Below are 15,958 nucleotides of genomic sequence, written 5' to 3' on the forward strand. Positions count from 1 at the left end.
AAAACCGAGGGCAGCAAAGGGACAGCAGGTCTAGAATGACAGCTACGATTTGTAGTCTGCAGCACAATTTCCACATTCACAAGAGCTTACCTGGGTGATACTGTTATGCCCCTCAGGCAAGGAGCTCCTTATGGAGGGCAGATGGCATGCTATTTCCCTGGTGGCAGAGTCTACGAATGTCTGTTTTACTCAGTTTATTTTAAATAAAATTTCATCTTGTATTGAAATATTACACCATCCACTGCAGAAAGCAGAAGGGCTCATGTTGCAGCATACAAATTTGAAACTGTAATAAGAAGCCAGGGCAGCAGGTGCAGTTGGCTAAAAAATGGAAAAGGCACAGTGTGGCACAGACAGCAGGAGATTAGGAGAAATGTACAGACATTTTATAGAGAGAAAAAAGTTAGCACCAAACAGATTTGAGAAGGAAACACAATAACATGATTCCACAGCCAGTGCTGAGAATAGAAATGCTTAAGTTGGGTCCTTAGAAACCACAGTGAAGCATAAGGCAGATGCGTTGCAGTGGCCATCTTATTATACTCTATGAGCAAAAAGACCAAGGTGTCGGCTCCGATATCACTGCAGAGGTCAGCAACTGTGACTCACAAGATAAACAGACCTTGTGATCTAAACAACCATAAAAAGGAGAACAGACAGGCAAACACATAGACAAAATAACACAGCAAACTAAACCAGCCAAGTAAAAAGCAAAACACAAAGATTATGCCTCAAAACTCTGCATTTTGTTTTATAGTCTTAAATATTTACTATCTGGCTCTTAACTACAAATCTGTCCTCCTACTAAGTGAGTTGATTATTACTTATTTAACTAACCCATTAATATTGCATGAATCCTTAGCTAATATAATCATTCTGAGTGCCTAGCTTGAACCAGATGAAGTATGTTACATCATAGGACAACACTAAAAATTACAGTCCGGCAGTCTGTCCTGTATGTGACATGAGCAAAAGTCAATAACTTTTTCAAACATTGGTGACTTTTCTTAATAACAGTTTTGAAAACAATGAGTTTTCCTAACTTTGGAAAACTTGGGGCAACTAGATAAATGTAAAGCACTCCAGAATAACTGGGAAGGAGGAAGATTTGCCTAAAAAGGAAGAGTAATATGGATGCATGCATTTAGGGTTTAATGAGTTCTGACTAATGTGAGTGGAGGGAAAGCAAATATCCATGGATCATTGAGAATGAGGGACTTGAGAGATAAGGACATGCATTGCGACATGACAGAAGGGTGCTTTGCAGGCGACGAATATAGGACAATATTTGCTGTTTACCTAGATTATGAGTGGGGCTAATCTTACTTCTTTTGCTTTTCAGCTCTCGTTATGAGGACAGCCAGGCTTAGGAAGGCTTGCATCAGGAATATGCACTTAAATTAGAATGAGATAATCTTATGGCTCCTTGGAACTTTGACTGGAATCATCTATCAGGATGTGTACCTTCCTTTCCTCTGGAAATTCAAGTTGGAATGACATGTACATCTGGAGATACTACTGGGTATCATGAGTTCCTGTGCAGATGTCTTCCTGAGAATAAAGTCAGCAGGAAAATGCAGAAGCGAGAGAGAAAACAAAAGCAAAAATAAAACTTGGCTCACATCCCAGAGGAAACAAGTAGAATGCATATTCAGCCATGGCTGAACATGTATCATCATATCTTTAAATTTTTGTTTTTTATGCAAAATCTATACCCTAACCATTGTCAACTTTTCTAAACCAAGCCTTTATTTGCTTGTCAAAAATTTAATTGGATTTTTTTCAATTACAGTTCAAAGTCTTTTCAGGCTTTCTAGACCTTTAGTATTAGAAAAAGTGAGACTGTTATCCTGTGTTTCCTCTAGCATTCTTCCAAAATTTCAAAATTTCAGATACACATTGGAGATCCGAAAGCATGTAGATATCAGTGGGGAAATTTTAGCATTTATTTTAATGTCATAATTTATCTCATGAATGAAAGTAATGAAACATACATAGATATACTTTCTCAGTCAGTATATGTCACCTATTATGTGTATTATATTTTTCTAAGTGCTACAATATGTAACTACAAATAAACATATCTTATTTCCTTTAGAAATTACAGATGGTTAAACTTTAATTATTAGGAACATCTAGGTTTATAATATAAACTATATCTGCAAAATATAGTATGATTCTTTAAGCATTGGACAAAAGCTCTACATTGGTCAGCTCTGGAATCTGACTTCTTCTTACAAGGCAATGACCCCACCAAATCTGCTCTGGCTTCCCACATTGCCAGCATTTTCAGAGGCACAATGAGAGACTTGCTTTGCTCTAGCTTTTAGAAGCCTGAGCTGTCTCACTTACAAAATATTCCAATACTCAAGTATCTTGCTTTGTTTCTCTTTAAAACTAAACGTGGACTTGCTTGTCTGGATCACTGTCCTTAGAAGAGTCAGTAGAAAATTTTGTAGGACTTATTCCCCTTCTAGGAAGAAATTCTGTCCCTGTTTGATCATGTAGACATGCTGTTGATGCCATTTCTGCCTTATTGGTAGATTTTTTTCACAACCAGTGATCAATTATGTGCGTGTAAGTAGCCTACTATTATCCACTGAGCCTGAACACTTACGCACCTATGAATGTATTGATGAAAATATAAATATAGATTAGAAAATTATTTAGAAACTTGATTTTGTTACTGATTGTGATCCATACATAAAAATGAAAGAGAAAAATGTCCTTTTGAATTTTTAAGACATTTGTACTGTAGCCCTAGGATGTTCATGTTCAAAGGAGACTTTGCACTAGATGCAAAATGGACTGATATTAGCTTTTATGTGTTTGCATTACTATAGAAATATCAATTGGCATGCTATGGAAGTTGTATTCTTCTGGACTGACATTTGTCTCTTGTGGTTTTGTTTTAGTTTCTAAACATCCTTTTTAATCCCAATGATTGAGAGTCTCAGGATGCAAGCAGCTTGAAGTTTTTCACTAAATTATGTCTTTGTCAGATCTTGTTAATAATGCATTTAATCCAGAAACAAGTGCACAATGATTCCATCAATTGGGGTATTTCTAGATTGCCAATGGAGCTTGAATGTATCCAAGTAGAGCAGTAACAATAGCAATAGTCCCAGTAGAGACTTGTCCCAGATCTTCCTCTGTAGATGCAGTAAATGATGCACAGCACCAATGAGCACATGCACTGGGGAGATGACTGTCCTCCGAATCCATACTTGTGTAATGCTCACAAAGGCCTAGGCATCCACCAGTCACTACTTCTGGCGGCTTAATGATCTTTCCATTTACTTCATATGGGCAAATATAAGATTTATTGTGTACGATGAACTATAAATGTGAGTATGGATCCTAGGAGAGGAGTGGAGTCCTGCTTCACACAAGTTGAAGCGTGTATGGCCAACAACTTGAAATAATTGTTTTGTACTATATATTTTTACTAAACAAATGATTAGATGCCGAATCATAAAAGTAAGCATATGAAGCATGCATAATGTATCTCCTGGTCTTTACATGGCTAATAATATACCTCGTCTAACACTACGAGAGAGTGAATTTTCAGTCCGTGTTTAGGGCATTCAACTGGTATCTCTTCTTTATTTCCTGCTTTTTTTTTTTCATTTTAGAATACAATTCCTTTACAGAAAAAAAAACATGTCTTCTCACTTGAAAAAAGGCTGTGTGTACGCGCCCGTGTGTGTGTGCGTGTGTGTGTTTATTGTTATCCAAGCAATAAATAAATTAAGACTATCTCCATATGACATATTAAGTTAATAACATACATTTTAAATATAATGTGACCTTTATGTGTTGCAAATAATTTCATACTGAGGAAAAAAACAGATTATTACATTCCTTCTAACTGCTAGTGACAACAAACCAATTAAAACCAGCAATGGGTAAATATTCTACCTTGATAATCCATGCTGAAGATGTGGCTGTGAATAGATTCTTTGTTGTATTAGCTTGACTGAACTTTATGTTCCCCCCTGACACCCTGGTGGTTTTCAGCATATGTGTGTGTAATTATGAGTGTGTGACCTTCTACTGTTTGTCACTTAAATAGCTTTTCCCTTGCCTTTTGCCAGCTGTACTAAGTGATGTTCCCAGGTATATTTTTGGTTCTGTCAGCAGTTTAAGTATAAGAATATAGCTGTGTGTTTTTAAAATTTTCTCCTTTGTTTTTCTGTTGAATCTCTTATCCTATACCTGACTATAATTCACCATAAATCTAGTATGTGATTTTACAGTTAAATATACTTTAACATTTTCCAATTTAATTCAAGTTGCAAATATGTACATGCCCAGACAAAGCAAGGGTGCTAAGACATAGAATAAATATATGAGCCTAAATGTATCTAAATATCTACTCTATAATTTACTTATTTCTTTTGTCCCCCTTGCCTAGTAACCAGAGTTGGCTGTAATGTGTGTAGAAAACCAAAACTAACAGACGATTTCATACTCTCTGCATGACAAAGCGGACCTCTTAAAGCCTCAACACTGTTTTCTATGAAGTTAACTTCCTTTGGTTCTTGTACAAACTTAACTGGTTACTGATGTTTACATGAATAAATGTCTTTAAATTCTTCTAAATAGTGACTCAAACTTTGAAATAATGCATCCCAGGTGTTAATGAATTTAGACACACGTCCTAGACATGTGAAATGTGTGGTTTGCCAAATCACAGTGAGCATTGCTTATCTATCTATCTATCTATCTATCTATCTATCTATCTATCTATCTATCTATCTATCTATTTTGTCTATCAGTGATGTTTTTATTTTCCCTGAACAAGATAGAAATGGCACCACAAATAATAGCCTTTGTTTTACTGTCTAATAATAAAAACATTCAGATGCAGTGGTCTTGGGCAAACTGAATTCTACTATGTAATATATTTAGAACCTCGTGGAATCCTGTGCTGGACACAGGTACTGAGAAATCTGCAGTGGGTTTGGCTTGTGATTTCCAGAGTTTCTTGTATTCCAGAATCTACCACTGAATTACTGAGAAGAATTTAATATTTGGGTCACATCTAATTTAACTTAGCATTCAACAATAATTTTCAAAATTTTCTCCATTTACTCAATCAAGTTTCCATGATACATGAGTAAAATAGAGTGCATTAGTGTATCTTCAGTTGAGGAGTAATACTTTCTGAAGCCCTTATTTGTTGTCATTTCTGCTATAATATCAACCTCCTTGCTCTACAGATTCATCATTAATATTTTATCTAAAGAATTATCACTTTCCTTATTTTCATTTATGTGTCTAATTTTAAAGATTTTGACCTCTCTTTTAGGTTTTATTTTATTTCTTTTAACATAATAAAATATAAGATAAAACATATCACATTGAAGTTGGACAAGGCAAACAATACCATTACACTGATGTTGGACTAGACAAACCAACAGAAGGAAAAGTGACCCAAGAAAAAGAACTAAAATCAGAGAGCAATTTGTTCATGCACTCAGGATTCCCATGAAAAAACAAACAAACAAACAAACAAACAAAACCCACTAAACTGAAAGTGACAGTATACATGCAGAGGAATTGGTACTTGTTGCTCCAGTCTCTGTGAGTTCATATGAGCTTTGTTCAGTTGATTTAGAGAGCCTTGCTCTGGTGTCTTCCAGTCTGTCCAAGGATTATACTCTTTCCATCTCTTTTTCTGTGAATTTCTATGAGCTCTGAGGGGAGGGATTTGACTAAGATATCACAGTGAGAGCTGCTCTCTCCCTCCCTCCCTCTCTCTCTCTCTCTCTCTCTCTCTCTCTCTCTCTCTCTCGCTTTGCTGTGTTTCTCTTTATGTGTTCGCATCTGCTGCAGAAGGAAGATTTTCTGATGATGGCAAAATGAGACACTAATTTATCCACATAGCAGACTATCATTAGGAGACATGGTATTGTTTCTTTTAAAACAGTTTTTGTAATACTTGGTTTAACCCTAGTTCTCTTGACTATCTGGTCTCTGGTTCTTGGTCATCCAATCAGTGCCAGGTATGAATTCTCTTTGGTAGAGTAGGCTTTAAGTCAAACCAGACATTGGTTGGTTAGTTCCACAGATTTTGTGCCACTATTGCCCCAGCATATTTTATGGACAGGACAGCACTGTAGCTCATAGGTTTTGTGGCTGGGACTGTGGTTTTGATTCTTTTTGGTAGCATTTAGAGTAACTTCCCATACCAGAGACAGTAGAAAATGATAGTGAAGGTTCTATATAGGCACCATCTGAACCACTCCGTCAACAATGGGACCTTGCTAGCCCTTTGCAGATAAAAAGATGTTATCTTGATAACTGTATCTATTTTTTGGGAATTTCCACAGCACCTCTTTGGCCATCAACTCCATTAGATGCACCCAGTTCTAATACTGGAAGCTTCGGTTGGTGACAAAGGATGGCCAGGAAGAACTCTGCTGCTCTCACTATTTGTAGACTTCAATAAGATCACTTCCATACATTTTAGGAGGCTTCTACTGTACTGCTTCCATACCCCTGTAAAGGTCTCTCAACTGTAGCTAGATCTACCTGCATTCCATCCCTCAACCTCATTTCTCCTCTTATTTTCTACATATCGTCTCTCTCCACTGTCTTTAGTCCATCAGTAAAATCGATTCCATTTTTCCTTCCGGGAAGATCCATGTATTCTGGCCCCATCTCCACCCATGCCAAACCCCTTTCTCTATATATCACCTCACTGGGTCCATTGTCTGTAGCTTGGCTTTCACTTATTTAATGGCTAATATCCACATATAAGTACATTATATTTATTTTTCTGCATCTGTGTTATCTCACTCAGGATGCTTTATTTTCTCCTTCAGTCCTTATATTTGGAAATTTCATGATGTCATTTTTAGCAGTTGAGTAATAATTGACTGTGTAGAAGTATCACATTTTCTTTATCCATTCTTTTGTTGGACAGCTAGGCTGTTCCCAGTTTCTGACTATTATGGATCTAGCAGCACTGAACCTGGTTAAATGTACTTTTAGTAGGATGAAGTGTCCTTTGGGTATATGCTCAAGAATAATATAGCTGGATCTTGAGGTTTATTAATTCCAACCTTCCTGAAGAACTGCCATATTGATTCCCATAGCCGTTGTATATGTTTGCACCTGTACCACCAACAGAGGAATAGCTCCTTATTCCACTTCACCAGCATGAGCTGTCACTTGTATTATTCATCCTAGCCATTCTGACAAGAGTAAGATGGACTCTCACAGTACTTTTCATTTCCCTGATGGCTAAGAGTGTTGAACATTTCTGTTTTATTTTTTTTTTAATTTGGGTTTCCTTTATTGATAATTCTATGTTTACAACTATATCCAATTTTGAAAATTTGATTTATTTGTTTTATTGATACATAGTTTCTTGAGTTCTCAGGTATTTTGGATATTATTACTCTATCAGATGTAGAGTTCCTAAAAAAAATCTTTCCTCATTCTGCATGCTACCATTTTGTTTGAATTGCGGTTTGCAGATCAATTTCCCTTATGAACATAGATATAAAATATTGACTAAAATACTCGCAAACTGAATCCAAGAGCACATCAAAATGATCATCCATCATGACCATGTAAGCACCATTCCAGTGATGGCAGGATAGTTATGTACAAAAAAAAAAATAAATGTAGTACACCATGTAATACAAGCTAAAAACAAACAAAACACATGATCATCTCATTTGAAGCAGAAAAAAGGCCTTTGAGAAAATCCAACACCACTTCTTGGTAAAGGTTCTGGAGAGATACTTAAAGTGGATATCAGACCAACATAGATGTCCTCTGAGAGACTCCACCCAGTGGGGGATCAGGAAAGATGCTGGGACTCACAGCCAGACTCTGGGCTGAGGAATGAGAGTTATATAGAAGAGTGAGGGATGGAAGGACCCAGAGGGTCAGGAGCCCTACAGAGAGACCATCAGGGCCTGTGGATCTGGATCCAGTGGGGAGTCAACAAACTGATGCACCAACCAAGGACAATGCTTGCAGAGAACCTAGACCTCCGTTTCAGATATATCCAATGGATAGCTCTTTCTCCATGGTTGTGGGAGGAACAGTGACTGCCCCTGACATGAAATCTGGTACCCCCATTTGGTCACTTCCCCTTGGTGGGAGCCCCTGCTTGTACAGAGAGGAAGGGTATGCAGGCTATCCTGATGAAACTTAATAGGCTTTGCTCAGACCATGGAAGAGGAGGGCCCCACTCTGTCAGAGGTGTAGGGGAGAGGAATAGGGAAGAAGAGGTAGGGAGGGTGGAAAAGGGAAGATATAAGCCAGGGGATTACACTCGGGAAGTACTATGAGTAAATTATAATACATTTAAAAAAATGAAAAAGTTCTAGAGAGATTAGGAATACAAGGGACATACAGAAACATAATAAAAGCAATTTGCATCAAATCCACAGCCAACATCAATTCAAATAGAGGGAAACTCAAAGTAATGCTACTAAAATCAGGAAAAAAAAACATAGGTGTCCACTCTGTTCATATATATTCATTACAGTACTTGAATTCTTAGCTAGAACAGTAAGACAACTGAAGGAGATAAAAGGGATACAATTTTGAAATAAAGAAGTCAAAATATCTTTTTTTCCTCAGATAATTTGATACTATACATAAATGATCCTAAAATTTCAAGAGTGAACTCCTGTAGATGATAAACACTTTCAACAAAGTTACTGGATTCAAAATTAACTCACAAAAATCAGAAGTCCTCTTATATAGAAGACAGATTGGGAAAAAAAGGGAAGAGACATCTTCCACAATAGTCTCAAAAATATAAAATATTTTTGGCAACTAACTGGTAACTCCAAGGAAACAAGTGAAAGGTTTATATGTTAAAAACTTGAAGATGATATATACCTTGGCCATGGATCAGTAACAGTAAAAGTGGCCATCTTCCCAAAAGTGGAACAATGCAAATAGATCTATACTCACCACCTTCCACTAAACTCAAGACCAGGTGTATCAAAGACATCTAAATAAAACCAGGTACATTGAACCTTATAAAAGAGAAATTTTTGAGTAGCCTTGAAAACAATCACAGGCACCAAGATCAATAATTAATAAGTGCGACCCCATGAAACTGAAAACCTCTGTCAGGAAAAAATCCTTAAATTTTAAAACCATACCTTTGATATCTATTTCCAACATTAACAAATTTACCTAATATGCTTTAAATATTTGCACACAAGCTTTAAATTTCTTCCTTTTGTGCTCTTTTAATTAATTTTCAATATTACATTTTGTGATGTTATTTATTCAACACTTTCAAAGATTTGTATTAAATTTTATTAAAATCTAGTTTTGTTTCCTATTTTGACTTACTCGGGAGTAAATAGTTAACTGTTTTTGCAACACTTCTATCAATGTCTTAAATAAGAGGTTGAGAATGGGATTGATTCTAAATGTAAGTGATTTCTCTCTTTATATGTCTGTTCCTGTATCTTTTGCTCTGAGTCTGGAGATTTCAGAAATGATTTATCCAGTCGTATTTTTTGAATTCTAAAAGCAGCCTAAGGATGTCACTTGATGATGGAGGGTACCTCCATATGTGATCATCAAGGAAGAAGTCATGGAATTTATCTTCCAGTCCCACCTCTCTCAGCCTGTTCTGGTTAAGCCACACATCTGGGAAGAGGTGAGCTGAGACCAGCTTTCCCATTTTCTTCTAAGCCAGTGAGTTACTGCAGTCATGTTTTTATTTAAATGGAAATATTTACTGATATTAAACATGGAAGTTTTCTTCAGATCTCAATTTTCTGTAGACTGGTATCAATAAAATTTGAAACCTCTGCTGTATAGTATGATAGGTGTGAATTCTCTTATAGTTCAATTCAGTGAATTCTTATCCAAATTTCCAGGAGTTGATTGGTACAGGTATAGCTGTTGGGTTGCCATTCGTGTGGATTATGACTATCCAATGACTTTGCAGTGAAGTTCAAATTCTTCCATACTAAGGATGAATAAAGTTGTTTTCAAAATCTGTTAAGTATTATGCTTTATATCAAGAAAAACCTTAGATTCTGTGACAATTTATTTAAAAAACTCTTTGTTTCATTTTGTTAATATCAATCATAGTTTTGTTATACAATCACTAATTTTAGATATTCGGTAAGCTATAAATTTGAGGGAATAATATTTCTTAATATTAAGACTTAAAATGAATGGTATTCTGTCACATGGTGAATTGATTACTGTGTTTGAAAATTCATGTTTTTAATAAGAAAGGGTAGGTTTGGTGTATATTCATAGGTAAATTCATAAAAAATTCATATGTAATTTTTTAATTGTATATTTTACTGTAGAAATAATTGACTGAATGAAGCAAATTTTCATGTGCAGACTTTGGATTAATTTTAGTTAAACTCTAAAAATATTAAATTAAAAGTTAAAATTTCAGTTTATAAGTATAAAACCATATATAAGTATATGAAGATTTAATATACATTTAAATTAAGCATTTTAATAGATATTTTCCATTCTGAAAGATAACTAAATTTAATACAAGTTTCTGAACATCAGTATAATACATACTCACATGAAGAGATGTTGTCACTAACCATTTGACATGTAGGTACACACATTTCTAAATCTGTGTTTGGGAAAAATGAAAGGACCTTTTAGTGGGAGCTAAGTAGTTTCTCAAAAGGAAAATAAGTCAAGAGGATGATCCTTTCCTATAAAATTAGAAATCATAGAATCAAGACAAAGCTGTTTGTCGTTATTGAAAGGAATTGGTAGGAACTATTATCATTTGAATATCTTTTTTTGAATTGGCACAGAGGAAAGGTATTTCCTTATGCAACTGCTTTGGGGAGACATTGTGGTCAGGTCTCTCCTCAGTATGTTGATGTTGTTATAAGACAATGTTTATGGGATGGATTTCTTGCTTTTTCTCCTACCATGTGAGAAATAGCATTCAAGGTACTAAGCCATGTCCCTTTAAGAAACTCCAAAGATGTCTTCATACTAATCTAGTGCTTCTCTAATTTCATAACAATGAGTAAATGAATTTCTGCTCTTTAGAAAATGCCCAGTCTGTGGTACAAATTCACCAGCTGAAATCAACATAATGGCATAGATAGTTTAGAAGCATCACAAGCAAGGGAGTGAAAACTACTACCATTATGATTGGTTATTGTTGTCTTAACTCTTTATGGTATATGTTTTACATTAACACATATCCCGTCTCCAAGGCATCTTGGGCAAGGTACAAAAAAAATTGGGCAGTTGGAAACAGCATTTATAACAGGTAGGGAGGCTATAGTGCCCACAGTTAAGGTTTTAGTTTCTTCAGCTATTAGTAACATTTTTGTTTTTTAAATTAACTCCTTCCTTTGCCATATTGGAAGTTAAACATTGTCAAAGTAATGTGGATATAAGGAAAATAGAATTGATAGATTCCAATGTTACTCCAAGTGTAAGGAATCTTTTGATAATCACAGATACATTTTTTTTTTTAGAAAAGTGAAAACTGCTCTCCACATAAGTTGAAAAACCTATCTACCTGGTAGATTATGTAACTGTATTATCAGGAAACTCAATTAAGAAAATAATGAGAAAAATGTATATTACATTTTATTTCCATAAATGTACTCGATGATTGTGATTTTAAAAACATAGAAGCCTTGACATTATGAATCACATCATTAATCTAAGCACTTAGGAGGCCATGGCAGGCTGATCTACCTGGGTTTGCAGACAGAGTGGTCTAAATAATCTGGTCCTGGATAGTGACAACTACGTAGTGATACTCTTATATCAAAGAAAAAGAAACAGCTCAAATACTTAACAGTATAGAAAATAAACTCTATATACTGATATTTATTTAGCTATTGAAAATCATATTTTCAAAGACTCCTAATGATTGCTTATTTGTTAGTGTCTCTGTGTATGTATCCGCAAAATGTTAGTAGAAGTTTTAACAGTGATTAATACTGATATTGTAGTACATTATTGTATAACATTTTATGAGATCACCAAACTTCCACTCTTTCAATTCTCTACTTTTTAAAGGTTAATTTCCCTAAATAATCTACAAGTATGGACTAGGAAAGAGGAAAATCTTATAAACATAATAGCAGTGCTACGGGAAGAAAGTTAAGTAATAAATAAATAATTGTTAGAAAAACCAAAAGGTTTATTTCTTGTCATATAATGAGTACCTCAAGGTAATTGGGTATTCCACTGAGTGTTGAAATTAGAACACATTTGGAGGCTCTGACAGTGTTCAGATTTTGTTTTCATCCACTGAGATACTGCGATTCACTAGGGAAACCTAGCATTCCAAATGTGTTAGGAAATACATAATGTGTCAACACATTGTGACATGGGAGTGATGCTAGGAAAAGCTGTTTGGGGCTATTAATAACACAAAGTCAACTAGCTCATTCTAATAGTAGGGGAAAAAGGAGTATACGCTTTGATCTGATTTTTTGTTCCCTTCTTTCCCATCCTACTCTACAATTCCCTTCCTATTCCTCCACCTTCCTTTCTCCTTCCTTCCCTGTCTTCCTTTCTGACCCCCTTCTCTCATTCATATTTGCTTATTATGTTATTTAAGTTATAAATGAAAGAATTTGCTACAAATGTCATGAACATGCAACCCAATAGTTCCAGAGTTTTAAAAATAATATTTGCTTTCTAAATCTGCTCATAAAGGAAAGAACAACTATATAAGTGGTTTTATTTTCTTCTTCCACCTACGAGAGCAAAACAACAATAAACGGACTCCTAATGACACATTTTGCTATACCCGTAGATCAGTGTTATCACTCAACCCTTAGCAGTGACACTTCTTGAAGTAGATGGTAATTAACAAAAAGATGATCAAGGAGACAAAATACAGTAGCTGCGAAACTTTGGAACACAGCGCCCTCAAAGGAATGCCTTTATCAAACATCTTCCCTCAAGGTTCTGGTATTAAGAAGATGTTTCAAATTGATACCTGATGACAAATGGATAATCAGTTTTCTGTAATGGAGTGTCATTTGGTGTGTCAACCATAGAAGAGGGCAGCTTCTATGACTAGGAGTAGCAGGCAAACACAAAGCAGACCAAGTGGTTTTTGTTTGATTCTTTTGTGGGTTTCTTTATGTTGGATTTTGATATCACTTGTCCTATTGGTCTATTTGCTTTTGTTTGTTTTGATTTTTTTCTGTTTTATTTTTTAGAGAGATGGAAGCAGGGAAAGAGGGAGAGAGGTGGGAGGGATGGAAGGAGAGAATGAGAGAGAGAGAGAGAGAGAGAGAGAGAGAGAGAGAGAGAGAGAAGGTCAGAAGATCTGGAAGGACTTGAGGGAGGGAAAAGAATGAAAAAGGTATATTGTATGGAAAATTCAAATAAAAATGGGAATAAAAGAGGTAAGTGAAACTGACCTTGTCAACATAGTTGCAAAGTGGAAAAATGTTAATCTATATTAATAATAAATAGGCATCTAATTTCATTCGCAGGTGCCATCATTAAGAAGTCTGTTATGACTTCATTGCTATCAACCAGACAGCCGAGTTGTGCTTAACATATACTAGCTTCGTTGCATTAGTTGTTGTTACCACTTGATCCCTTAAGTCTGAAGCATGCTGAGGATGTGACAACTAAATGTGTTCAGAACCATTTAGAACCGTTTCCCTGGTACTTCACAAACACAACACTGCAGGTCCTAAACTTGACGCAAGGACTAAATTGCTTCCATTTTATCAATAAACTCTGAGGAGGAATGACATTGAAACTTGCATGGTTGTATACTGATTATTGCAGCCTCTACAAAAATATGTGTGAGTAATGTGAAGTATGACAAGGTGACCCACTGATAGTGATGACAGTGATCACAAACCCCAAAGCTCAGTTGTCACATTAATTTAGTGAGGAAAAAGTAAGTTCTGTGGGATTTTGCTTCCCTTGAGCAGCTTGTTTTTCGTTTAGCTTGCTCTGTCATTATTATTATAAATTGAAATTAATTTATTTCTTCAATCACATTGTTCATGTTAACATATGTCAAATGTGTCCAATTTCATCGACCAATTTGAATTCATTCTATTTTAATCTTATTGACTATATTGATCTCATTCTACTCTTCAAACAACACAGCCAAAAATATGCTATCCATTTCAGCGAGTGAAACCTCTGGGTGAAGGTTAATTACAAGGTTTCTAAATGAAACAACTGAAAAGAGACAATGATCAATTGGAAATAGTACTGACATAGTGTGTGCATTTTTCTTCACACCATAAGGGTGGAATTACAAGCCACAGATGCCAGTTCCCAGTCACCCAATGCCAGCTGGGGGTGCGTTTACTCCCACTGTTTGGAGCAACTTGGATTTTAAACTTGCTTAACTATCCTTGCAGCAGGGATCTGACATCCAAATGCTTCCTCACTTGTGAAGATGGGTTCAGCTTTTTATTATGTTAACTCACATAATACATGCTTAACTTTTATATAGTAAGAAAAAGAAACCATTTTTTATCATCCTTCGATCTTGGATCATTACAGTTCTCTCTCTCTCTCTCTCCCTCCCTCCCTCCCTCTCTCTCTCTCTCTCTCTCTCTCTCTCTCTCTCTCTCTCTCTCTCTCTGGCACATTTTCAGGGGCAGTCTAGCTATTTGCTATTCCACAGTTGCTTCAGGAGTCTGCCGTGGCAGCTGGTAGCGCTTCTCTGAAGGCCAGGCTTCCAGGAAACAGCCTAGCTGAAGCTTAACCTAAAACAATAAGCTCAATCCTATTAACACATTACTGCCCCTTCTCACTTTCCTCCAGTCCTTTCCAGAAAGCATCTGTGAGTCCGCTCTCCATTTTATATGCGGAGTCATTTCTAACATTCACAGCTCCCTGGTTATTTCTCTATGCTCTATTTAAAAATGTGTTTTTCACACAATAATCTGGCAACCCCTCAGATGGAGGCATTGTCTACCGTTTAGTTTTAGTCATCTTCCACTATTCTTCAGGGGTGTAATTCACGACCTTCAGTGGAAATTTGAAACTGTAAATTGTACTGAGTCACAAATGTCCTATTTTCATTTTTTCTATATATGCATATCTATAATAAAATTTATTCATCCCAAATTAAACAAATAATAGTAATAATTTCAACAACTAAACAGTTATAACCACATACTCTAATAAAAGTTATGTGAATGTAGTTTCTGTTATCTCTTTTTAAAATTTTTTATATACTTTTATTTTATTACACATGTATAAAACAAACTACATACAGCAGAGAGAACCATGTGGCAATCATGAGAATAATGAGTTCTATACATGTTACATTCATAGTGACTTGGCTATCTGCATTCATCTTCTCTGAAGTAAGTGTTTATCCTGTCTTGCTGGGTCTAAATTTCTGAATGAGATTCAATATTTATCCTATCTCAACTCTAATAGCTTAACTTCTTTATCTTGATCTAAAACGATCCTGTCCCCTAACCAACTAAGCTTGGTTGTAAAACTGTACTATCTTGTCTTCAATGCCCCTCAGAGACTTGAGAAGGAAGGAATACAACTTAAATTCCTGAGTGAACCAGCAGTGTGGGTAGCAGCTTCCGAAATGTCTCTTATCTCTTTATCTCAAAATATTTTATTTTACTTTTCACTACTCATTTCATGCTGATGATAGGTAATTTACATTCTTGACAGATGAGCTGAAGGTTCTTCTGTGTACGTGCAACTATGAACATGTCCAATTTCATCTGATCATGGATGCTAACAAGAGTCAGACCTGCTCCCTATTAGGATGAATGATGAAGGTAAGTGAAGGCCATTGATATTGTTCATGGATGCTTGCTTGATTGAAGCACAGTCAGTCTGTGATAACCAATTAATGGACTTCATGGAGGCTAATCCTATACAGTGTGTTTACACTGAACAGAGGCATGATTCATGTGCCAAGTAGGACAGAGTGAGATAATCATGTTACTTAATGCAGCATAGAACTTATAAATTATGTCTG

General features: G+C 35.7%; 1 long non-coding RNA gene across 1 annotated transcript in view; it reads left to right on the plus strand.

The window, feature by feature from the left end:
• The window catches only part of LOC311597243, a 37,811-nt gene extending 33,170 nt beyond the window's left edge, over positions 1-4,641 (plus strand). The window contains exon 3 of the long non-coding RNA XR_014779147.1: positions 1,343-4,641. This is a non-coding gene — a long non-coding RNA (uncharacterized lncRNA). The remainder of the gene's footprint in view (positions 1-1,342) is intronic.
• The last annotated feature ends 11,317 nt before the right edge of the window (positions 4,642-15,958 follow it).

Source organism: Acomys minous, assembly GCF_964271855.1.
Source record: "Acomys minous genome assembly, chromosome: 5".
Lineage (NCBI taxonomy): Eukaryota > Metazoa > Chordata > Mammalia > Rodentia > Muridae > Acomys > Acomys minous.